Source organism: Pipra filicauda, unplaced genomic scaffold (assembly GCF_003945595.2).
Source record: "Pipra filicauda isolate LSUMZ 115617 unplaced genomic scaffold, ASM394559v2 scaffold24_size8852520_pilon, whole genome shotgun sequence".
In the NCBI taxonomy this organism is placed as follows: Eukaryota; Metazoa; Chordata; class Aves; order Passeriformes; family Pipridae; genus Pipra; species Pipra filicauda.
Genome location: NW_024104365.1, coordinates 2,162,843 through 2,189,915, shown reverse-complemented (window position 1 = coordinate 2,189,915; position 27,073 = coordinate 2,162,843). Strand labels below are relative to the sequence as shown.

The 27,073-nt window shown below is 36.9% G+C and overlaps 1 protein-coding gene and 1 long non-coding RNA gene across 3 annotated transcripts in view; one reads left to right on the top strand and one right to left on the bottom strand.

Moving 5' to 3' along the window:
• GPC5 (glypican 5) overlaps positions 1-27,073 on the bottom strand; it is a 611,018-nt gene that overhangs the window by 104,292 nt on the left and 479,653 nt on the right. The window lies entirely within an intron of this gene.
• LOC113993219 lies at positions 22,793-25,672 on the top strand. Of its 2 annotated transcripts, none has more exons than XR_003542544.1 (4): positions 22,793-22,987; positions 23,816-23,894; positions 24,573-24,636; positions 25,417-25,672. It is a non-coding gene; the product is annotated as an uncharacterized LOC113993219 (long non-coding RNA). The 2 variants fall into 2 exon arrangements; XR_005563772.1 differs by having other exon boundaries at positions 22,793-23,016.

Below are 27,073 nucleotides of genomic sequence, written 5' to 3'. Positions count from 1 at the left end.
TAGGCTGTAATACAGATATGACATACATAGCTTATCTATTAAAAAAGCTTTATACAAGTCTCCATTAGTGACATAAACAGAATTTGTTCACCCCGACCTTTAAAAAAACAGTGTATTAGTAAAGTCACTAAATACCTTTTATTCAGTGTTCATCTTGATATTTTTAGAAAACAAGATTGACTGTACAGTTTGCTGCAAAATTTCCTTATAACCAGATGCTCTTTTGAGACCAGAGTCCTGCTGACTGGCACAAGAAGCATCTGGCCAGCTGTCAGGTTTGATTTGGCTCAGTAGAAACCAGCAGCAATAACAGAATGGAGGAAGGCTGCAATTACACTAGGCAGTAACCTCTCCAATTGCAATAGTTGGGAGCATAACCAAACACCCTTGACACCTGGTAAAAAAAAAGAGCTGATATAATGCTTGGTTCCTGCATTAGTGATAAAAGATTTCATATAGTTGCACCGACACTGCCTTGTCATCACCCTACAAAAATCCTATAGGAGTTAAAAGTGGAAACCTGGGAAGAAGAATATTCAGAGACAAATTAAAACAACCTGCATTTCCTCCCTAATCCTTTTCACTCACTGCCTCATGCATAAGCTTTCACATGTTTTATTCTGTCTGTTAATGACTCAGATTTGCAGTGTCCTTGTAAGACATTCTTTTGGAAATTTTTGGACTTTGCTTAAAGTGGATGAATCCTCACAGGACAGAAAACCGAGACTTTAAAGAAAAATAGGCTGGAAGGAATCTTTCTGCTGCCTTCAGTGAGAGCTGGCACCAGCTGCAGTCAGCTGGCACGTGGAGGACTCCATGGCAGTATGTACATGTCACTTGTTTGTTGTCAGCTCACACTGACATTAACCAGACTGCAAGGTGAGAAAATACAGGGGGAGAGGGGAAACAACATATCCATAATACTTCTGTCTGCCATCTTACTAATCTGCTTCTCTTTATATTTGAAGGCCATTCTACTCTACGTATTGAGAACACCTGTATAAATGTATGGTTATTCAATCTGTAAGACTGCAAGTGGTCGAAAGGATTTTAATGAACAGAGCTTCCGAAGACAGCAGGAATGTAAAATACCACCAAATTATCTTTCAGAAATCTGGGTCCACTACCTAAACCTAAACTGAACTGCTTCATGCTTAACCAGATTTCAGTCTGTCACAGAGCCAATGGCAGCATAATAACTTCATTGAGAGCATGTGCATAAGTGCAAGAGACTGCAAACTTCCTCTTGTCCCACAGGAAGGGAATACTACTATTTCAGTAGAAATACTACATTTTTTTCTGAGTAATGTAACCTGGAGGATGTTAAATTCCTTGCAGAAGAAACAGAATTTTAAAACTCCTGGAAAGCTTAGATAAATATAGAACTTGGGCAAAGAACAAGATTTTCCCCTCTAAAGAGCAAATTTATACCTTAAAAAAATAGATACCTTTCAAACTACAGATATATTATGATAAAACTATTTGCCTACCGCTATGTATGTGGACTGTTTTAACTTTAATAGACAATAACTCTGTTATGCAAACAAACACACATCCCAGTACATCTCCACTGAATGTGTAAGTAGCACACTGGTATTTTTCCTTGCCACTAATTGAATATTGTTTTTAATTTGAATATCTTGGACTGTTCTAAACACTCTTCCTTTACATATATAGATGCATAATTCTTTGACAGTCATGCTGGAACAACTGTTTAAAAAATCTTCAAGAAAGGTGGTGAAACAAGCCTGCATCCCTGAGGTCTAGTTAATGGAGACAGTGTGCTTCAGTGGTGCCACTGCCATTGACATAAAGACTTGGTGTTTTCTATGGCTAAGCATGCAAGTGGTTAGATAATACTCAAACCCTCATTACTTTTATTTAATAGCACTAAAAAGTCAAAGAAAAATTACACCTGTCTTGTTTAATATCATCTCTTACTATGCTTGCTTACTTTAGGTGCTAAAATGCTCATGACAGGACACTATCATTGCATTTCTTTCAGGGCAATGCACACTGAAAGTTTGGTTTGACTCTGCTATGTATCATAACTCATTGGGAAAGCAGAAAGACTTCCCCAGACTGATAAGACTTAATATTCTCTTGAATGATTGGGACCACTGAGCTTTCTCAAAAAAAACATTACATGTTCACATATATGACTGAATATTAATTAACTCCTTCACAGAAAAAAAAAGAAAATGAAGGATGGAGGGGAGCTCCAGAGGTCATCTGGACCAATTGTTCTGCTCAAGCAGGGTCACCAAGAGATGGTTGCTCAGGACTATGTCCAGACACCTTTTGAAAATCTCCAAGAATGATGAATGCACAACCTATGTGGACAAGCTGTGGAAGTAATCAATCACCCTCACAATCAAAAAGTGTTTCCTGATGTTCAGAGGGAACCCCCTGCCCTTCAGTTTCTGCCCATTGACTCTGGTCCTGTCACTGGGCATCACTGAAAAGAGACTGGCTCTGTCCTTTTTACACCCTCCCTTCAAGTTTTTACATACGTTGAAGACATTTCCCCTAAGCCTTCTCTTCCCCTGGCTGAACAGTTCTAGCTCTCTCAGACTTTCCTCAAATGTGAAATGTTCCTGACCTTTAATCACTTTTGTAGCCCTTGACTGTTGTCTCTCCAGTATGTCCATGTCCTCTGTAGCATATAACCTGTATGAAAAGTTCAGTAGGTTTTTGGTATGTAATCATATTTAAAATATTAAAATTATTACAAAAATGTTATATATGAATTTTAAAAAATCTGAATAAATCACTTGAAAATTAAAAGACAAAAACAAACATGCCAATCAAAATTACATAGCAGCTAGATGTTCTGTAATCTGCTATTGGTTTGAGGTTTTACAGAAAAAAAATTAAAGTTGTAAAAGAGAATAGAATACTATGTCGTATTTTTTCTAGAATGGATTCTATTAAGCAAAGAATAAAGTGTCTGTTCACACTCTCTTAATGGTTTAAACCGTTGGATCAATAGCGACGGATAAAACTAAACCACTTAAGAAGGTATTGCATTAATAAAATCCCTTGCACCTGTCTCTGTAAAAGGGGATAAACACAGTAGATTTTCAGGGGGTGATTAAGAGAGCGTCGGGTTGCAGTGAAAGGCTTAAAGGGGACAAATTAGCCTTTGCTGTACATGCAGATAAGGCAAAGGGCTGCAAGGCTGAGCTACACATTACAAGCTTTTACAGGCTGTTTAAAAGGTTTTGGGTTTTTTAAAGATGCCATGGGGATATCATATGACAAAACATCTTGAGGCTGTTTATATAACTAATAAAAAAAGATGGTAAACTACTGTGCTGGAGCTACCCTTAGGGCTGCTTGTTGATCTTATTTATTGCATCCAGAATTGCATTTGATTCATAGCTGTTCTCGTATTCATTCTGTAGAAAGTCTTCTGGGACATGTGGGGAAAATGTGAGGATTCAGTATGATTTTATTGCATTTTAATATGAAAATATACTAGTTGCAATACTTCTATGAGCTTGTTAGTTTATAAATACGATCAAGTCTCAGCCATTGAATCCCCTATGTTCATTCCCTTCACATTCTTATTAATTTTCAGATGGCAGTTGTCTTCAGAGTTTCACAGAACTCTGGGCCAAGAAAGCCCTTTTATCATCTTATCTCACTTCTTAGAGGTGGATATCCACACAATTTTACCCCCATGTTGTCACGACTAACTTTTTGTGGTTAGAATAAGCAAGCGCTGAGGGAGATCTGGCTCACCATATGTATCACAAAAGGTTATCAGGTAAACTACCGAGTAACAGGTCTTTGTAAGTATTTAGAGATGGTTCTAAAAGAGAATCAGAAAATGGCAGTAAATAGTCAATTTTCACTGTAGGTGTACGACATCAACGATAGTCCATAAGAGTATGTGTTGGGCTCCATAATATTCAACATATTCATAAGTGACCTAAAATATATGTGAAAAACAAAGTGAAAATAATGTTAATGATACAGGGCCATCTGAAGTAGCAAAGACCAGGGCCAATTATGAAGGATCCAACAAAGAATCTTAGGAGATTAGGGAAGAAAATAACTACCAAAATGAAGACAAGTTTAGGTAAAGTGATGTTCATAGCAAAGAATCATCTTACATTCTGAATTCTGAGTGAAACACTATCAATTAGAGAAATGATCTTGAGGCTATACCAGAGAAAACCCTTAAGATATTAGGTGAATCTCAGTAACAATAACTACTGAGTTTTTAGAAATGAAACACAGTATAATATGGAGAATGTCATTATAAAGCTGTACAAAGCATTTTGCTTTCTGTCTGTGCTGTAGGTACCCAGAAAACAAAATGATATAGAGAAATTGGATGAGGTTAAGAGAAGGGCAGCAAAGAATATGAAAAGCATGAAACAATGTCTTTACAAGGAATAAATAAGTAGCCTGGGACTCTTCTGCTTGAAAAAGAAATGACTGAGGGGGAAATGATAGCGCATGTAGAGAACTGATCTATTGTTCTCTGCCCCTTGACAGCAAAGGAACTAGTAGGCATCAAATGAAGCTGTCAGTTGTCAGGTTCAAAACATGGTTACAGATAGACTGTGCCTCACTTTGACACAATGTTATGGATGATAAAAATGTAAATGGGCTCATAGGAGGACTAGACAAATTCATGTCAGAAAAATCCATACAAACCTTTTCTGCCTAAGGTAGTCTAGTAGGCTAGAAGTATTTCCATATGCTGTTGTGGTTTTTCTCTGGACATTTGCTTTTAGTACCTTTTGGAAAAAAGACCTTGTGCCAACTTAATCTTTAGTTAATCTTGTTTGATGTCCTAGTATCAATTGCCCCAGTGATGCTAATGTCTACAAAACCTAACAAGACAGATGCCAGAAAAGAATTAAGACAGTAAAGGCATTTATTGAAAACAAAGGAAAAAAGCTCATCCTTTCTCTCCTTTTTGAACTGTCTTTAGTAAATTGTTGCACCTAAGGTTATCTTTAAAATCACTTTATACCTATAGGATAAAATTTTGTAGTCTAATATAGATAATCATTTACCCAACCAAATTTTCAATCAAATACATTGTATAGTAGGAATTTGAGAGATTAATAACATAGTATACATGAGACAAAGAAATCAAACATCTTCTGACTTCATCTGTAGGTGACATGGAAGAGTACAATTGTAGAAAAGTGACTCAAGTGGGCATGAGGTTTGACCTGCCCTACTTCTAAAAATGCAGATGTTTACATGTGAGCTATACTTGTCTAAATTACCACTATAGTCAACACAGACTCAAGGAATACCTCCACGAGGAGTTAGGGAATGATTCAACAAATAGGAGTTTTCTTCAGATATGTAAAAATTTGAAGCACCCAGGAGCATTTTCTCTGATATGACAGATATTATACTAGACATACAACTGAACCGTATTCTTCTGGACTCACAGCTGGAGGTCTGACAGCCTGCATGAAAGCATCCCAAATGTTTAAGTAACTTAATCACATTCTGTGTGTTTCCCTGAGCATGACGTGATCGGTCTCTACACTTCATCAATGGTATCAATTATATTTTCATTCATTCATTAAGAACAGAATAGCATAGCATAGCATTTAATAGAATAAATGGAATAATTCCAGTTGGAAAGGATCTACAATGACCCCTTAGTCCAAATGCCTGACAAATTCAGGGTTGACCAGGTTAAAGAATGCTATTAAGGGCTTTGGCCAAATGCCTCTTAAACACTGAGGTATTGCCCACCTCCCTAGGATGCCTGTTTCAGGGTTTGACCTATTTCTCAATAAAAAAATGTTTCTTAATATTCAGTCTGAACCTTCCCATGTACAACTTTGGTCATTCCCACGCATATCCTGTCACTGGATCTCAGGGAGAAGAGATCAATGCCTCCCTCTCCACTACACCTCCTCAGGAAGCTGTAGAGAACAGTGAAGTGGTTCCCCAGACTCCTTTTCTCCAAACTAGACAAGCTCAAAGTCTTCAGTCAGTCCTCACAAGACATAATTTTCAGTCCTTTCAACGGCTTTGTTGCCCGCCTCTGGATGCAATCAAGGACCCCAACATCCTCCTTAAATTGTGGGGCCCAGGTCTGCACAGAGTACTTGAGGTGAGGCTGCACCGATGCTGAATACAGCGTTGGTGTATTCTTTTGACTGGCTCTTGATGCTTTGTTTGATGCACCCCAGGATGGGATTTGCCCTCCTGGCTGCCAGGACACACAGCTTACTCACATTGATCCTGCTGCCAACCAGCACCCCCAGATCCCTTTCTGCAGGGCTGCTCTGTAGCCACTGCTCTCCCAGTTTTCACTTGTGCCCAGCATTACTCTGTCCCAGGTGCAGAATCTGGCATTTAGACTTGTTAAATTTCATCCTATTAATCATAGCCCAATGCTCCAGTGTATCCAGATCTCTCTGCAAGACCTTTTGTCCCTCAAGAGTGCCAACAGCAACTCCCATTTTGGTATCATCAACAAACTTCCTGATGGTGTGTTCAGGTCCTGCATCCAGATTGTCGATAAATACATTGAACTGGTCTGGCCCCCAGGACTGAGCCCCCAGGAGCACTGCCAGTGACTGATCACCAGCCAGAAGTAGCCCCACTCACTACAACCCTTTGAGCTCTGCCCCTCAGTTCTTCACACATCAGGTACAGTATTAGTAACATGTAGACATTTGTAAATGGATATAAAAATAGACAAACACTTAAAAATTATAATTCTAAATATTTACAGTGTACTTAGGGTTGACTCAAAATTCCACTGTGATAACATAAAATGTATTTTCATATTTCAAAATTCATTGTAAATACTTTAAGTATATTTGAAAGCTACGTGTAAGGAAAATGGCATTTTCTGAAAATGAAGTAAGGATTGCTGTAGTAGTTTGTACCAAGTTAGAATAAACCTTGACACATTCAAAATCAAATAAAGAGGTATAAAAGCCATCTCATTATTCAGTAAACCATTTATAATGAAATACACATTTTTTTAAATAAAGAGAATACATTAGCAGTAGTTACGTTAAAATTATTAATTTCTCTAAACCTGTTGTAAGTTATGGATGTTTATAAATGTATTAACTTGTCTTAAGTCATTGACAGACAACCCTTTAAGACACTTTGAGAAATCTATTTCTGATTTAAGTCTATTATCTTCTCCATTTAAAGCAAGACTGTGTAACATTTTAAAATGGCACAATTAATACTTGGAATTAATACTCCTTATTTTAAAAATCTATTAAATATGAAAGTTAGAAAACATTTTTGAATCATTTATAACAAGAAAGATAATGCATTGTACTTTGAAAACAAATAATTTTTCTGTCATAATTTTCATGCTATGAAATTTTGCACCTCTGAAGGATTCATATAGTGTTGATAAATTTTAAGATTCTGATGTCAAGATACTCTGGAATATCTTCTGATATCTTCTGCACTTATAAAAGTGCAGAATGTTTGCTATGTTCTTTATTTGAACATACAGTCTTCACTTGCCAAAGTAATGAATCCACAATATTTGTAAAGCTACCTTGAGAACCTTGGAAAATAACTGGAATACGTCACTTTTTATTAGGTGACTGCTGAATATACCCACAAGTTCCTGTCTCTTTTTATGGCACAATATAATTTATGACTTTTACATTTTGTTACAGATATTGTATATTAATAGGACTGGAAAAACATTTTGGGGATTACCATGCAGGCAGAATTTCAGGAACTGGATGCTGTGAAAATGCTTCGGGGCTATATTTCCATGCTAGGGTTGCCTGCCGTGGGATCTTTGTTCTGCCCAAGCCCTGGAAGTGCTGTTTGGAAGGCCTTACCTACAGGCTCTGCAAAGACATGTCTGCCAGGGGGCTGTTTGCCGCTGGCCAACACAAGCATCTCAGAATTAAGAGCGAGGAACTTGCAGGAGTACAGGAATAGGCAGGCATTATACTGTGAGCTCCCAAAAGGTAGCATACCTTATGTTTGTTGTAACCAAGATATACCCTTACTGAGTTGTTTTTTTCATGCTGTTTTCCATCTTCTACTTCCTATCTAGAGTCTTTTTTATGCATGGCCCTGGGACTGAGATAAAAGTCGCAATAAGGCAAAGACAGAAGGAACGAGTTCAGTGCTCTACATACGTTTTGAGAAAGGTATTGCTGCTGTTTTATAGAATAGCAGTCACAGATTTATTTATAAAAAGGAAGAAAAAGGAATATTTCAGTCAAGGAAGAAGTGGTATCCCACAAATGTAATATGTAATTTTTTCATAGTGCTGATAGGTTCAGCCCTATTCCTTGTAAAACTATCATAACCTAGATCTCACGTATTACTGACTTTATACATTTAATTCATTTTTAATAACAGGAATTGTGCAAAGGATGAGCACTCTTTGTGTTCTACACTTCTAGTTTCCTTTCATAAATTGCATCTCTGATTTTGTTCTCCACATACTAGGTCAGAATTATGTCTTCCTGATTTCCTTCTTCCTGCCTTAAAGGCCACTGAGGAAAATGTAGGGATTTCATAGCTTACCTGCTGCTGAAAAGTGCACGGAGAACGTCATTAGTATTTATCCTCTGTAATATATTGAATAATCAGGGAAGTAACTTTCCTCCCAACCCTCCCTCAGTAGATTTAAAATTAAATGGCAGCAAACAGATACTCAAAGAATTTTGTTACCAGTTTCACCAGTACAATATTGGCATACGGACTTAGATAAAAAGCATGGAATTATTTTCCTAAATTGCTGTCATAGTGAAAAAATTTTCTTCAAATAGCTTGGACCGGCTATGTATCACTAAGCTGTGAATGATGGGGTTTTACCTACATTGCTCTTTCAAAGGTAAAGATATAATAAATGCCAAAAATGCATATTTGTCTTAGCTAGGTCTGTATCTTGAATCTTAGAGAAAGAGGGGAAGTAGTGTTATTTTATAGGGTCTTAATTATGGCATAATTTCATGCTGAACCCCTACAGCATCAGGCACTGTTGTGACAACATTAAAGTCCTTTTGTGATATCTGTGTGGTGAAAGGTGGCAAAAAAAATCATATACTTCTTTTATTTCAAGTGATTCTATTTTAGGGAAGGAAGTATTTGATAAGTGCAGACTGACTGAGCTCCTCTGTAATGCAGATGATCAAGAATTAATTTTAGTGGTCATTGCATCTAGTTTAAGAGGAAGACAAATTAACGTGGAGAATAAGTGAAACAGTAAATAAACAATTTCTGTAAATTACTTTCAGGAGCATTCTCAGCATGTGCGGGAGTTTGCAAGCCGGCATGAGCCAGACCTGATGAGGAGCAGGTAAACAATGAAATTATATGGACAATCACTGGACAGTGCTCAAGCCTGTTCACAGACCCTGACTTGCATACTAGTGGAGATAGGGCTAAAGATTCCTCCAGACTAGAGCTAGACTCCAGAGCATGCCCAAATACATTGACAAAAAAAAAATAAAAAGAGATTTTGAAGTTAGGACACTGAATGAATCTGCAGTGAACTGGAGCTAATATCTGTGCCCTATCTTCAGGCTATGGATGGTTTCCTTAAGTCCACACAAAGTTTCTTTCACAGTATTCCATTACTTGGGTTTTTGTTGCAGAGAATGAGAGTTTAACAGATGCACATTTCTGTTATGGATTATTTCTTCTTGATAATCTGAGATACAAATCCATAGATTAGCATACGGAAAAAAGCACAATTGTAACACAGACAGGTTCAGTCTGGTCCTGTCTACCGTCTCCCAAAGAAACTTACAAGGGATAACAACTTGGGGAAATGTTATCTTTTTGCTTACCTCAGTGAAGAAGGCTAAATGACTGCACAGCCTGGCTCAAATATGTGCCACACAGAAAAAAAATTGAGGTTTTGATTTCATAATGCATATATGGTCAATGGCTCCTTTTTGTCAGTTAGGCTTTCTTTGTGAAGTGGTCTTTCCTTTTAGGAATGGACTCAGGCTAAATCTAGATATTTGAATAACAGAGTCTTAGCTCCTTCTTTGGTATGCCTCTGATACAAAGATGTTTCATTCCATTTCATTAATGTTATTTTGCAATTTACTTTCTTTACATATGCACTCTCATTAAAAAGAAACCAGATATGTATTTGGAAAATGTTAATAACTAAATGATATTTCTATTTGCTTAATTCTGAAAAGTAGATAAGGAAGAAATAGCTAGTGATAATTACCAAATTTCAATATTTATAGAAACCAGGCACTTGTGTAGATAATAAGACAATGCTCAATGTGCTTTGATGATGATGAAGTGCCAGTTTTCTGTAAATATTGAAATAAGGTAATTATTACTTGAACTATTCATTATTTATCTGGTTTCAAATCACAATTAATACAGTCAAATTGCCATTTTTTCATGTGAAGCTAAAAATAAGTATTGTATTAACCTTTTATATACTTTCTTTTTAGAAGTAGCTTGAAAAGTATTTCACAAGATGTATTGAGATAGAATCTCTATACACACAAGCAAGGAAAAATTTGTTGATTTAGTTTTGAAGTTAAGAAATGAGGTTTCCTGTAAAATGAACTATCCAATAGCTATTTAGTCTCTGATCCTGCAAACACAGACAAAGATAAATCTATTTGCCATTTATGTACACAGGTCTAGGTAAATAAGAGCATAGGACATATCCTGAGTCATTAAGTGCTGTACTTTACATGCCTGCAACTAGGTTAGTCAACCTGAAAAGCATGTAGACTCTTTTTAAACCAACTACCTTTGTTGTTTCTGCTAATTTGATGAGAAGGTTGTTTCAGAACCTACTTGTTCAGAAAGGAAACTTCTAATTTACCCTTAACATTAATCCTGAGTACTTGATAAATATTTATTCTCATGCAATTATTGCCAAACACATGAGACATTTGCAAGAATAAATCTTGGCTTGTACTATACAAGAACTATATATTAGATTTGTTCTTTATACAGTTTTAAATACAAAAAAATTAAAAAAACCCATAATTTTCATAGGTACTAAGACACTACATCCCTCTCTATATGTACTTATTTTCAGAATTTCTGATAATGCATCAAGCTGTACACAGAACTGCTTGCAGATAATAATTTGGAAACATATGAAGTAGAGAAGTATTGAAATGCATATTAGCACACCAAACAAAAATTTTACTTACGATAAAGTGATGCCAACAAAACATTAACCTTTGTATTATTTTAGTGTCTTAGTATACTGCACTCAGACTTATATTCTATTCATTTAAGACCATACATAGCACATTCATTTATGTCCAGATCCAACAGTATATTTCTCCTAAAGACTGGAACGTTTAAAAATAGGAACTATAGCTGACTCTTATGAGATTTTATGGACATAGGCTTTTTTAGTTTCTGGCAACAGTTTTGATGACAGAGGTGGGATTTGTGCACCTAAACACAGGCAACTAACCCCATAGTTCCCAAAATATCTGCCCAAAGCTGGCCGGTAACACGCAGGGTTTATGAAAGGGCCATACTCTGCTGACTCAGCAGTTAGAGACACAGACCACAGGCTCTAAAAAAATAAATGACTTCAAACAATATACATGATACAGAAATAAAATCCTGTGGTTATTATATGCAAGGGGTGGCAGCTTTCTTGTAAAAAAACAAAACAAAACAAAACAAAACAAGAAACAGTGCAAGAGTAATATTACCACATTTCCAGTACTTAAAAACTGACAGCTTCAAGGTATTAATCTTAAGCATTACTGTGCAATTTTTACTCCTGTTTAAATGATCAAAATTCTGGTTCCACATGGGCTTCCTGCAGCTGAGATTTGTACCAGATCCTACCAACTTCAGACAAGGATCCTAACTGTTCATAGTATAGTTGTAGCCCTATAGTTCACTACAGCATGTGTATTATTAAAGCACACATAAAACATACTGTACACCTATCAGAATCAGAATCATTATTTTTATAGTATGTTGGTTTTAAATGTATCGTGACAAAGAGGATAGGTATGAATAACTGCATTAAAAGAGATAGGTAGCACTGTTGTGTGCTCTTTCTTGTGCCTCTTTCATTGTTATGACATCAAATTTTTATTTAATACCTCTGCAATTATTTCAAGCCTTACAGACATCTATCTTCTTTTCTAACTCAGAAAATGCAAAGCTTAAGAGTTTGTAGAATAGTAACAAACTGTGACTTGGGAGTTTGCATAACACTGAGCAGAAAGGATATTCTTTTAATGGACTATCCCCAAGAAAGATATTATTTAGATGTATCCAAACCGCTAAATTTACATTATTTCCATCTTCCAGATATATACTTGACCTTTTATGTTTGTTCATGTGCATATGTTACATTCAAAAATATGAATTTTCTAAGCATGCATATGAGACGAGAGTAATAGGTAGTGTTTCTCTGGGTTCAGTCATGGGCACTAGGGAAATGTTCTGGCTCAGTTCCGTCCTTTCTGTGTCAACAAATCTAGACACCAGCATGCATATTAACCTATGAAGTGAAAGTGCTCATCTCTCTCTATTTCTAGGTGAGGAAGCAAGCAGCATAAGGCAGATTCAATGTGCACCATCTGATGGAATTGACTGAGCATGCAGTCAAGCTGCAGACAGACTTCAGATATGATCTGTAAATTAAATTGCTGTAAAAGGGTGGTCATGTCTCTATAGCAATATCTATCTCTGAAAATTAAAGCATAAATATCTATAGGTAATCAAATCTTAAATCAAAATTTTCTTCATCTAATTTATTGCAACAGAAATGTGGTAAGTATTGTATCCTATATTTTTAATATATAACAAATTATGCTTATTGATTTGTCAAGGTTAAGTTTTAATTGTAATGGTTTTTTTTAAGAGTAAGTGTATGGTAAGGAATCAGAAATTTTCTCATTGTTTCTTCACTGGAGACACGTAAAGTTGAATTGCTTGTGCCTTAGCTTTATATTTTTTCTCACTAATAACTCAGTGAGTCAACAGAACTACATAGATCTTAACTGCAAATTAAGAAATTCAGTCCCACTGAATCAGGTGATCTATTCTGCATATCCTTCTCTTTAGCTTATGCATCCTGTGACAGAGGTTACACTACTTATTTATCTATTCAGACCATTCTGTTTAAAAAGGGACTAATGCCTACAAAAGGCAGTAGAATTATTTCTAAAATAGTTACACATATATTCCAGGACTTTGCAGCCAAACTTTGAGCTGACTTTTCAAAATAGTTAGTAAAAACAGAAAGGTAATTTGTGGATGCTGACAGGTAATGGCATGTTCTCACATAGCTATTGAACAACAAAATGCAGTTGTTGAGAAAGATGAAGGAGGTAATAGTAATAAAAATAAACTAAGAAAGTTAAGGCACAGAAGGATAGTATGGTAAAGTATTCAGGGAGCAAAAACATTCCTACTGTTCCTTTTACCCCCCTTCTACGGAATCAGCGTGCTTGATTGTCTCTCTAAAGTACCTGTACACAAATGCATGCTGCATGGGGAAAAAGCAAGAAGAACTAGAAATCTATGAGGTCACAGGGCCACAATCTCATTGCACTTACAGAGATATGCTGGGATAGCTCACATAACTGGAATGTTATCATGGATGGCTATGTACTTTCTAAAAAGGACAGATGAGAGAGACAAGGTGGTGGAGTTGCTCTTTATGTGAGAGAGCAACTGGAATGTATCAAGGACAGAAGGACAAGATCAGAGTTTTTGGGTAAGAATCAAGGGACAGGCTAATATGGGTAACACTGTTGTGAGTGTTTACTACAGACCACCTGATCAGGTGGAGGAGGCTGATAGGCTTTCTATGGGCAGCTGGAAATAGCCTTGCAGTCACAGGCCCTGGTTCTCCTGCGGGACTTCAGCCACCCTGATATTTGTTTGAGGGACAACACGACTTGGCACACACAGTCCAGGAAGTTCCTGCAGATCATTGAAGATAGCTTGTTGATGCAAGTGGTGGAGGAGCTAACAAGGAAAGGTGTGTTGCTTAACATTGTCAGAGTCTGCAGGGACGTGAGGAGGAACGTCAAGGCCCATTTGGAATGGAGCGTGGTGAGGAATATCAAGGACAACAAGTACATCAGGAGTAAAAGGAAAATTAGGGAAAATGTGGGGCCACTGCTGAATCAGATGGGTGTCCTGGTAATGGAAGACATAGAGAAGGTGGAATTACTGAATGCTTCCTTTGCCTCAGTCTTTACTACTGAGGTTGGCCCTCAGGAGTCGCAGACCTCAGTAGTAAGAGAAGAAGGTCAGAGAAAGGAAAATTTCCCCTTGGTTGTAGAGGGTTGGGTTAGATATTGGTTAGACAGATTTAGCATCCATAAATCCATGGGCCTTGATGGAGTGCACTCATAGGTGCCAAGGGAGCTGGCAGATGTTGTTACTCTGCCAGTCTCCACCATCTTTGAAAAATCATGGAGAATGGAAGCGGTGCCCAAAGACTGGAGGAAAGCCAATGTTACTCCCATCCTCAAAAAGGGCAAGAAGGAGGACACGGGAAACTAGAGGCCAATCAGTCTCACCTGTATCCCTGGAAAGGCAATGGATCAGGTCATTCTGGAGGCCATTACCATCTATGTAGAAGAAAATAAGATCATTATGAGTAGACAGCATGGATTAACCAAGGGGAAATCATTCCTGCTCAACCTGATAAACTCCTATGATGGCATGGCAGGATGGGTTGACAAGGACCCAGTCATGGAAGTGGAAGCAGTCTACCTTGACTTCAGCAACTTTTTACACTCTCCCCCTTAACATTGACATAGGAAACATGGGTTGGATGAATGGACAGTGAGGTGGATCAAGAACTGGCTGAATGGAAGAGCTCAGAGGGTGGTGATCAGCAGAGTAGAATCCAGTTGAAGGCTTGTAGTTAGTAGCGTTCCCCAGGGATCAACACTATGTTCAGCCTTATTCAACTGGTTTATCAACAACCTGGACAAAGGGATAGAATGTACCCTCAGCAAATTTGGTGATGATATGAAACTGGAGGGAGTGGCTTATACACCTGAGGGCTGTACTGCCATTCAGCGGGACCTTGATAGGCTGGAGAACTGCGTGGAAGGAAATCTGATGAGGTTCAATAAGGGCAAGTGTAGGGTCCTCCATGTGGGGAGGAATAACTCTAAGTATTAGTACAGGTCTGACCTACTAGAGAGTAGCTCTGCAGAGCTGGGAATCTTAGTGGATGACAAGTTGACTATGAGGCAACAGCGTGCCCCTAGGGCCAGGAGAGCAATGGTATGTCTGGGATACATCAGGAAGAGTGTGGCCAGCAGGTTGAGAGAGGTGATCCTCCCCTCTACTCGGCTCTAGTGAGGCCATATCTGAAATGCTGTGTCCAGTTCTGGGCTCCTTAGTACAAGGAAGACTAGGAGCTACTGGGGAGGATCCAGTGGAGGGCCACAGATTATAAGGGGTCTGGAGCATCTGTCTTGTTCGGAGAGACTGAGGGGGCTGGACTTGTCAAGTGCAGAGAAGAGAAGACTGGGAGGTGATCTCATCAGTGCATATAAATATTTCAAAGGCAGGTGCCAAGAGGATGATGCCAGACTGCTTTCAGTAGTACCCAAAGATAGGACAAGGAGCAATGGCCGTAAACTAAAACACCAGAAGTTTCACCTCAAAATGAGGAAGAACTTTACGTTGAGGGTGGCAGAGCACTGGAACAGGATGCCCAGGGAGTCTCCATCTCTGGAGATACTGAAAACCCACCTGGACACGTTCCTGTATAACCTGCTGTAGATGACACTGCCTTGGCATGGGAGCTTGGACTAGATGATCTCTAGAGGTCCTTTTCAACCTTAACAATTCTGTGATTCTGTCTTACTATTATAAAATGAAAAATAATAGAGTTCTGTGTGACTTGACAGCTCTCATTTTATTATAAGGTCAAAGGCAGCCAAAATCTCATTTGGAAATTTACATATATAGCCAAGAGGTTGCAACCAAAACATTTCCCTCGGATAACCCATGTACATGAAAAAGAGCTGGTACATTTTCTGAGCTGGTGCTTGCTGTGGTCTGTTTTGCGCCTCCTGTAAAATTCTAATTGTGAATCAAATGAATCCAATAGTGAGTTCAGTTGCCTAAGAGTAGGTTTTGAGTGCCATTTTGATGCCCCTATGGCCTTCAGCTGTGTCTCTGGAAGGACATAAAAGGAAAGTTTATAGTCCCAACAGGGGAAAGCTAAAATGGAAACTGACTATTTGTAAGCTTATATAGCTCTATTTAATGTTTAAAAAAGGAAGCCAAATACCAGGAACTTCTTAGATACACACAGATATCTCTCATCTCTAAATTGTGCGGAGCATAATTTATTCCTACAATTTATTCCTTGGATTTACATAAGTTGCAGGAATCGTCATGCCCAAATTCAAGACCATGTCTGGTAACTTGGGCATGTCCTATTCAGAATTTCCTAGCCATCATAGCTGTAGTGACAATATAGACCAGGAGTTTGAAACAAGGTATAAAAAAATCTGCAGTTTCCTTGAAATTTAGCTTGCTAGTTGTAACAGTTGGATCAGCCAAAAGTATAAATACTTTTGGCCCTGCTTCCCTTGAGGTAAAACAGGGTATGTTATAAAATTTACTTATCTCATCTGATTTTTACAACAAAGTTAAATTAACTTGAATTTGTTAATATCATGATGTTTTTTATATATATAATTTAAGTATGGGTCTCGAGGCCATTTCTGAGAGGTGAAAAAATATATGCAAATGCTGTTCCTTACAGTCAATGAAGAAAAACGGACACTTCTAGAGATTCAGAATAGAAACCTATTGTAAAAGTTATGAACTGTTTCTTCATTATTTCAAAGAAGACCCTGGAGAATTAGCTCCTTGAAATTAGTCCTAACCCCTTTAGTCATGTCTGTACTTGTACATAAAAGAGGAAGGAGAAACATCGAGCAAGGTTTGCACATACTGACTCTGTCAGTTCCTGGCTTGGTCCTGGCCCTTCTGATCAACACGCTTCTGCACAATGCTCAGGCACAGTTAAAGGGAAACTACTTGGAAGAAATAACTATTTATGGGCAGTTTTGGTCAAAACTGGCATCCTGTCACCCTTGCCAGTCCTCCAAAACTATTATAGCAGTCTTTGCACCTTCAGCTGTTCCAATACCTTGTGCCATATCCATCCTGCACACCTTTTCCTATCCTCAGTTTCATGCTGTGAAAGATCTCACTGTGATGAGCTACAAGACAGTCTTCATACTACCATAGAAAAAAAAATGCACAAAAGATAGTTGCCATTTTCAGGGGCAGAAGAGGTCCAGGGTCAGAAGCTATGAAGATAGAACACGACAAATATGTTTTTCCTCGGTCTTCAAGGCCAGGAAAAAAAGATCATATGCCTTATCTATTAGCAGTTTGCTCAAATACTGTTGATTCTCTTCTTTAGCTTCCAGTCTACTCTAGTCTTTATAAAGAAGACCATTTATTATCATGTTTGTGTGTCCTTGTTTACCATGCAAATTAAAACAGTTGTGCTACACTGATTTCAGATCTCGTGAAGGTGTTTGTAGGCCCATGTCAAAAAATACTGCTATCAGTTCTTCCTAAAAAATTCAATTAAAGCTATCTTCTTCACAAGCTTTGTTTTGTTCCCCAAACTACTTCTGTGATGAACATGTATATTCATAATATTTCAGGTTTCTGTTTTGAGAATAAATATATACAGATATCTGTTAAAAATCAGAAACAGAAATACTATAGCTTATAAGGCAATTTTTAAAAAGATCAAAAGACATGAACTTCTTTGCCCTTTGCTTTTATAGTATCTCTTTTCCTACTAGCATATTTATTTCTGTAAAAAACAGAACCTTTCTCAAAGCTTCATATATTTACTGTTACTGGATCTATCAGGGGACAACATTGCCACCCTTTCTTACTGGAGTTTTATGAAAGAATAAACATATTACACTGAAAGGAATGAGACAAACATTGTGCTCTGTAATTTTTCCAACACCCACTTTATTCCCTTAGTTTCCTCTGAAAACTCTTTGCAACATGAACATATTATTATTGGTAATCCTGTTAGACTGAATATACTTCATGCATGACAATCTCTTCAGTGTCTCACTTCCATCTGGGATTTCTTCATCAGAATACCCCTGAAACTTAATTTAATTTCATAACTTAAAAGAATGTTCCATTTTTAACATTCTTCATCTATATCAAACACTACTTTTCTCCTTGATTTTTTTCCAAAAAAGCTTTGACTAAACAAAAAAATAAGGTTTTTGTTTTGTTTGTTTTTAAGTGAAATGCATGGTGTTTACTAAATTTTAGACTGAATGTTAAGTGTTTTATGCATATACAGGCACATTTGACTAGCAAAACATTATTTGAAAAAGCTCCTAATAGAATGAAATTATGCTCATCATTATTGGAGATACAAATGAAGTTGGGATGAAGATATATGACAGTCTTTTTTTTTTGTTTGTCAAAAAATCAGGTAAGATACATAATTTCTTCTTTGGAATTTTTGTGCATTTTGAAGTGCTAGAGTTGTTGCTACGTTCTTTTATTTTCACATTGCCGTTTTACAAAACTTTACAGTTAGTGGAAATCCAACTGCTCATTTGTTTTGCAGGCTTTTCTGATAAGAGAATGGTTCTTCAGGATAAGTAACAGCAGGAACTGTATTTTTACTATTTGTGAAGTACCACTTCCTTGCCAGAACAGATTGAACTTTAAAGCCTGACTAAAAGCACCATACATAGTTTATTTATTTGGAAGATATAAAAAATAAAAGCCAGACCTGGGGTTGCTACAATGGTATTTCAAATAAACTATAGCGGCAGCCAAATATTTGTCAAAGGCTGAATACGCTTTTCATCAGCCAAACTATTACTCTGTTCCTGAAGTTAGTAATTGATTGCTAACTTAACTGCTTTATTGCTGCTCAAACTGTCACACTGTATCCAGAGCACAGAAAAAAAAGGACTCATATTTATGGATCTATTCCATCTTTTTATTTTCTTTAATAAGCAGTGTTTTTAATGGTTGCTTAATCAAAAATTCTAGTCAGACTCTTTTAATTGGTTTTTGACCTACATTCTATTATAGGCCTGATTAACAATTCCCTAATCAAAGCTGAAAAACATTCTTCTTTGTGTTCAATAATTTAGAGATCCATATGGGAGCTGTATTGTTGCTTTTAGTCTCAATGTGAATTTAGTTCATTCTATGCATGTAGTCTTGAGATTCACTTGAGCAAAAATAATTTCAAACTCAAAAAAAAACACCTAATACATCCAAAAATGCAATCAGTTTCTAAAATGTACTTCTTCGTTGTTAAAGATATCTACAAATTCAATCACCATGTATTTTGCTAATTAGCAAAATAGCAAATTTGTTTTACAAAAAGCTCCTAGGACTAAGTCTTAGGATGATTACTTTGAACCATGTGTCCAGACTGCTTTTGAGGCTATCAAGTTCTAACAGGCAGGTTTAGGAAGGACATTCCCATTCACAAACAAGGCACAGAAGATGACAAATAACCCTCTCTTTAGCATCCTGCTTCCCTAGTGCCAGGAAAACAAGAGCAAGGTTTGGAAATATTTCCTGACCACAGAATGCTGCAGCATTGTGATTAAAGGTTTTTAGGGCCAAAGATCTGCTTAAATACCACTGGCCTGTAGATCACATCATTCCTGTAGCCTCCAGAAAACAAGAGAGTGATGTGAACAGCTTAAAGACCACACAGTCTTTTCCCAGAGAAACAAATGCCCTATCACAGAGGGTATAGCTTACAGTACAGGTGAAGAGAAATGAGGAAGCCTGGAAAGCAACTCACTGATCTTAGAGGACTTGGTGACTTCTGCCCTATTGTGGACTTCTTGGTCATCCTGAAGCTCTTCCTAAATCAGGGACCCTACCATGACAAGAGGTTCTTGCTTTCCCTCCAGCCTTTTTACTTTGCCCTTAATCCACACAGAAAATTGTTGTCTGGTTTCAGAAGTGCTTTATGTTTAGGGAATTCTTTCAGAAAGCATCTCGGTTGTCTTGCTGTTTATGCTCTCTTCAGTATACACACAGACAAGCACTATATATCTGATCACTGTCCTCTTGGTGATTCATTCAAACAGTTGAACAAGGACTTTTACAGCTTACTGGGAAAAAACTCCAAACTGTGTTGTAGCTCAAACTGTCCCTCAGTGTATTGAAAAGTAAAGAATTTGGTGGAAAACATGGTAGTGCAGCCAAAACTTTCATCAAAAACTGCATGCACAAGGCTAAACCCAAGGTATTTAATCTAATTTGCTGATGACTTTAGCTGCCTGGTGGGTTAAAGCAATACTCAAACCTTAGAATTACTTAATGAGCATTCTAAGACTATGGATGAGGGAACAAGTTCACTTGTTGATAATCCTGTGACGTATTTTTCACAGCCAGGGAATTTTATGTATCAGAATAGACTTTTTAAGGAATAGAAAATCTACCTTACATGCATATTCAGTGTGATGCCTGATGCTTTGTCAGGCAGTTTTCCTCAGGGAACTGTGTTGAAATTCATTATAAATATTCAGCTTCTGACATGTCTGCAGATAAATTAATACAATCCAGTAGGTAATTCCTCTTTTTCAAGAATCAGACACACTATTTTCATCACCAAGAAAATACAAAAGAGGTATATTTTTATATGCCTCGTGAATAGTGCATGAGAAGCAACACAATGTGATTGAAGTTCTTTTAAACAGGTACTAGGACAGAAGATGAAAGCTGAAGAGATTTTGTGTCCTACATCACCTTATAGTCATAATTTTCTGCAGAGTTTAAAACTGTAATGAGTTTATTCTCATTATGTACTTTTGTACACAAACATACACATCTACTGTTATGAAAATGCATTTGGTCCTTAGTGTTATTTTCCTACACTGTGACAGGAGAAAAAATTTTCACATTTTTAACAAAATTAAAAGTCACATCTTGGGTGGCTATGGGGAATCTGATGGTATTTATAGAATCAACAGGGATAAAAAATAAATACAATATGAAATTCAGAATCAATCTTAAACTCAGAAGAAAGATTACACTAATAAAATTTAGACCCTATCAGGTAGGCATTATCAACACAAAGGTTATCACGATGTTGTTTGAATGTTTATACTAAAATCCCCAAATTGCATGCAAATGATAGAAACTGTCAGAGAAGACAAGTGAAAAACTCAGTGTGAAATGTACTTTTATGTCAAGGTTATAAAAGCTACCCATTTATGCACCGTATTCACTATGTCTACAATAAATTAGATGCCATATAATTTAATCTAAAACACACATTATGATTTCTGAAGCTAATGAAGGATCTGGGAAAAAAAACTTCAGAGAGCACACACAAAAATTACCAAGAAATCACTAGGGGTCTTAAACTACAGAAGGAAGTGAACTGTAATTACTTAAAATCTTTATGTAAATGTTTAGCTAAAATAAATGATAGAGACTACAAGCTCAAAGGACATTCCTGCCTATTGGGTTTAAAGGCAGGTTTAGATGCCAACTGAGCAGGGTATGATCACTTTGGAATAGCAACTGTAGTGATACATTCTATTCAATTACATACTGAGAAAACACTTATTCCAATACGTGTCAAGTTTCAGTCAATGTGTGTCAAGTTTCAAGCAGAGTGTAACCTTTCACGGAAGAAAGTTTCAAAATTTTCAGACTATATAAACATAAAAAAGGAACTAAAAATATGTGTTGACAAGAAAGATGAGCATCTGAATTTCACCATGACTTTATGAGGTTAAATGTGGAATATTTTGTGGGGGAAAAAAGACAAACAAAAAATCAACAACAAAAAACCCCCACCAAACTCCAAAACCAAAACAACAGAAAAAGATACTTGTTTTCTTATCATTGTGTTAAAATAACTGTGCTCCCATTCCTTATGTATTATTTTATGAGCACCTCAATCATAGAACATTCAGAATTTTAAAAGATTAGCTGCTGGTAAAATGAATACATTAAGCAGAGAATATATATCCTCATCTGGATTACAATAGATTCTTTATTCTTCCTCAGTACTCTAAATTTAAAGTGAATATTGTAACAAAGTGATGGTAAATTTGTAGAGATGTAATGAGTTGTCATCTATTCCTGACCCTATTTTGGAAGTATATTACTGTCTTTATAGATGGAGAGATGACAGAAAAGAAAAGGATTAGGTAGGTATAGTATAACACAGATCATCCTATCTTTAGGCAGAATCACCACTTGCAGCCATCACAGCATTACCTTTGTGAGGACAGATGTTATCAGTATTGATCAATGTTGAAATTTTAGAGATATTTCACTGGGTTCTCCAAGAGCTCAATACCTAATATTATTCCTCTGTTTTATCCTGAAAAATTTTGTAAGTAATGGCATTCTTGGTAGTATTTATGTCAGAAATGGTACAAACTCATTTAAAGCTCAGAGATGGTTCCAAGCCTTATCAGTTAGAGATATCAACTCCAGAGCTTCTGAAAAATGAGAGCCGAGAATTCACCTCTTGTAACTTAGACAGTGCTGCTTAATATCCCTGTTTGAGATGGTAAGATGACATCCTAAATTGCCATACTCCATCTGCTTCCAGAGAGTGGAACATTTTACAGTGGAAATATGTGTAGATCATAGAAAAATAGAATGATTTGGGTTGGAAAGAACCCTAAAGATCATCTAGTTCCAACTCTCCTGTCATAGGCGGGGAAACCTTCCACTAATTCAATCACAATGATAGGTTCCATTCTAAACACCTCTTTCAGTTTAAAACCACTGCCCCAGTCAAGCAGGTCCTTGTCTTTCTCATCCTACGGGCCCTAGAGCTGAACACAGTACTCCAGTTGCATTCTCACAAGAGCAGAGTAGAAAAGAATCACCTCCCTCAACCTGCTGGCTACAGCATATGATTTGTTCTCTGGGCTGTGAGCACACACTGCTGGCTCATACACAGTTTTTAATCCATTAATACCTCCAAGTCCTTCTTCTCAGGATTTCTGTCAGTTCACTCATCACTCATCTTGTATCCATGTTTGTGACTCTCTATTCCAGGTGCAGGACTTTGCACTTGGCCTTATTGAACCCCATGAAGTTTGTGCAGGCCCATCTCTCAAGTCTGTCAAGCTCCTTAAAGACATCCCATCCCTCCAACATGTCAACCACACCACACAGCTTGGTGTCATCAGCAAACTTGCTGAGGGGACCCTCAATCCCACTGTCTGTTTCCCCAACAAAGCTGTTAAAATAATAAAAAAAAAATATTTCTATGTGTTGGGATTTATAGTAAGTATGAGGTCTACTATTGTGATAAAACCTTTACCTTTCTTAATCTTTTTCTTCAGAGACATAAAACATTCTTTTCTCTTTGCCTTCTGCTCCTCTTCAGGCATTCAAAATCTGTTTTGTAGATTTCCTCTTTAAAAAAAAATAATTGAAGTTTATTCTAAATGAGAGAAATCTAGACTTAAGAATTCTGGATATAAGAGTTCATTTAGTACTTGAAACTCAGGTGACAGGTCTTTGGAAGTCAGTGTTTGAATAGAAATAATATTGAAATATATTAAAAAAGTAGTTCTTGGGGAAGTAAAAATACTTTGTTGATGTTTTTACAATCAATAACTGGAGTTTCACAAAAACTGAGGAAAACAAAATATTTACTGCTCAGTCCAGCTATATCAGTTTTTCCCTGGTACAGTAATTCCTATTAATTTAGCAAGAAAAGCTGTCAAATTTCATGTGAGTATAGAAATGAAGAATACAAAATCCTTTATCTTTAATATAACTTTGTTTGGACTGTTCTTTAGTTTCAGCTATTTCACATTAATGGCTACATTTTCTTAACTCCCAATAGTCCAGATGGAACACCTCATACCAGTGGGATGAAATTGAACATGGAGTCTCTTTGCGGAAATCTTTTCTGCTTGGAGTTGGTAGGTACTACATTTTTCATAAATCACATACAGATCATACTAATTTTTCTTCCCCATGCGTCAAATATTTTTCCACACAGTTTACATATCTTTAACTCTAAAAAGAAGACATCATGTGTTATGTGTTTAACTGAGAATAAAAAATAGAAAGAGATACCATCAAACTTCTGGACTAACAGTCTAAGGGTTTAAGTCTGTTTATAGTTCTATAAAGAGCATATTGGATTTAGTTTAATGGCACAAGAAGAACATTTCCCACAGACATGTCACAGTTAATATCATAAAGTGGTGCATAATATATCATAAGTGTAAATGGTAAAATAATTGTGAGAAATTTACCTTATCAATTTAATTAATGTTATATATATTTTTAACAGCAGATTGAACAGTTGTGGAAAAGCAATTTATATTAAGAGAATTTGGGTGCATTGTAAAGCTCCCCTGCACACCGAAGTACAATTACTTGTGATTAAAACAAAATATATTAGATAATTGTTGTTCAAAATTGGTATCTTATCTTAAAATTGCTAACCACTAGCTCTGTGACCAATTTTATGTCTTCAAAGCTGATATATATGAGTTAATATCAGAATACTCTTCTTAATTTTGACTATTATGTCAGTAAATAAGAAAGGTATACTTTCTTGTACAGTTTCATAAAATGTTCCCTTTTTTTAGTGTTAGTGCATGCCAACTTTTCGAGACTAAGATATGAGTCCTCCATGCTAGATGTACTACACAGGTAAGTGGAAAAACATCCAAAGCAATGTCTTGCCTAATTAAAGTTGATAATAAGAAGTATATTTTAAGCGTTGTGAAACTAATGAACTAGAGAAGAAACATGGGTTATAAAGGTTACTTCTTTAAACGTTAAGAGAAAAACTGTCCAATTTCAAATTTTATTGACATTTGATCATAAAGCACATTAACAGCTAGACTGTTATAGAACTGGGAACATGTCTCATTGCAATATGAGTGGTATCTTCAGTAATACATTCCACAACAGAAACACCTCTGAATGTCAGAAAGCTTCACATTCAGTGAGTTTTTAATGGACAGGTGTATTTTACAATAAATTTTTCCATTTATTGAGAGAACTGCCTATGGGTTGTGGGCAGAAGCTAAAGTGGGATCACAACTCACAGAAAGACATACATATACTTGCTGCAGAAAAGGAAAAAGTCTTCAAAATTTTTCACACAGAATCAATCTCTCTTCTCCCCTTCCACCCAGGTAGGTATCATGAATTTAGCCTAGTTAGCCTAACTGTTAGCAAAAAGCAGTGTAACAACTCTTTTTTAGTAGAGGTAAACAAAATATAAAAATCCATCAGTTCCAAACAACAGAATATTTGAGTTCAAGGAGATAGATATCCAAACTATAAAAGCAACCTGCTGATCATCAAGTGTAAACATGTCTTGGACTATCTGGAACAAGCAGACTCTGACACAACACTGACTGCAATTTGGAAAAAGAGTGTGATTTGATCAGACTAATCCTCAATGAGATATTTTCTACCCAGCCCTATAAATGAGGACAATCAAGAACACTCAGAGATGCCAGAGGAAGATATTCCAGCAGGGACCCAGAAAAAGGAGATCCTGTGAAACTGAAGGGAACCTGTGACTGTGCAGCAGGATTTGGGACCACAACCATGACTCCAACACCTCAGACCCTGTGGCCCAGTTCAAGAAATGCACATCACATAGCTGGGACTGCTGTGCTACATGAACATGGAGTAATTCATAAAGTTACGTATATCTATGATTAAAGTATTTTGGTATCCACATACATTGAGTATCCACACTGTGGTTTGGTCTTAAACCACAAGAATCGGGTTTCCATTGCCTTCTTTTTTTTTTTTTTTTTTTACACTAATGAGAAAATTAAATGGGAATTTTAATAAGCAATGGTTCAAGATTTTCTGCTTTCCTGCTACATTAAGAAACACATCCATTACATTTTAGAGAGCTGCTGCTCTTTAGAGGCTGAAGAAGTGAGACTGAGCAGGGTCAGAGTATGCAGAACTACCTGCTCACTAGAACACTCCTCTGAGTGCAGCTTCTGCACCTCATCTGTGTTACAAGTAGTTGCCAGTACACAACCTTAACGTTGCAGAAAACATCCTAGCATTCTACTCAGGACTAGGTGTTTTCTGTCACCCAGCATTTCTCCTGGGCCTCTTGTGGGCTTAAGATATAATAATTATTCTGTGTACTTCTCCACATGTTCTGTTGCTCTGGAGAGCAGTGTAATGAAGCTTGCCAAGATAGGTTTTACTGCATGAAATGGAGGACAGTAGGCTTAATTCTTTGAAAGCTGAAAATGGAAACAGTACATGTTTCTGGAACACCTGTTTCTCTTTTTCAATTTCTTAATTAAGGTACAAAATTTGTCTAGAGTAGAAAACTTCAATGGAAGAAATTGCCTTCTCCAAGAACAGAACAAAATCTTTGATGAGAAATATTTTGACCTGATTAGACAGGTAGAAAAGCAAGTATTTAAATTTTCAATAAGGGACACATCCACTGGTAATGGAGGTGACTTAATTTTTTTTTATTTCCCTCCTACTCCTTACCATCTACATATCCAACAAAAAAAAAGAAGTTCTAGTTTAGAGAACAGTGGCCCAGTAAAAATGCAAATGAAAGCTTATGCCAAAAGTGCAAATACTCTGCCCTGACCTTTGAAGCACATTACCAGCTTGTTATGAGAACTCACTGCATGAACTTGAGCTTGGTACCAGGTGTCTCTTGTTATGATGTCGAGTTTAAACACAGGATAATAGCAAGTGCCTTGAAAACGTATTTGAAAACAGAGGACCTAGACCTACAAACAACCCATAGATGTTCAATTGATTACTGGTCATTGAAGAAGTACAACGTTGACAGTGGAGAAAACACTGCTTTCAGCATACTAAAGAAAAGAAACAGATAAGCAAGAAAAAATAGCTGAGCAACAGGACAAGGCATCTGCCTATGAAAGTAACACCTTCACTGTGCATTGCAGTCTAGTGGGCAGAGACTAAAGGCTAAAACTGCCAAGAAGCACAAACACTGTATAAAATGATAGGATTTGGAATGGGGGTATGGAGACAGAAGTATTTATAACAGGAATTGTTCCTGCAGAATTGATGTGAGATCACTGGAATAGTGAGGGAGCTGTCTTCTTTTGCTGCC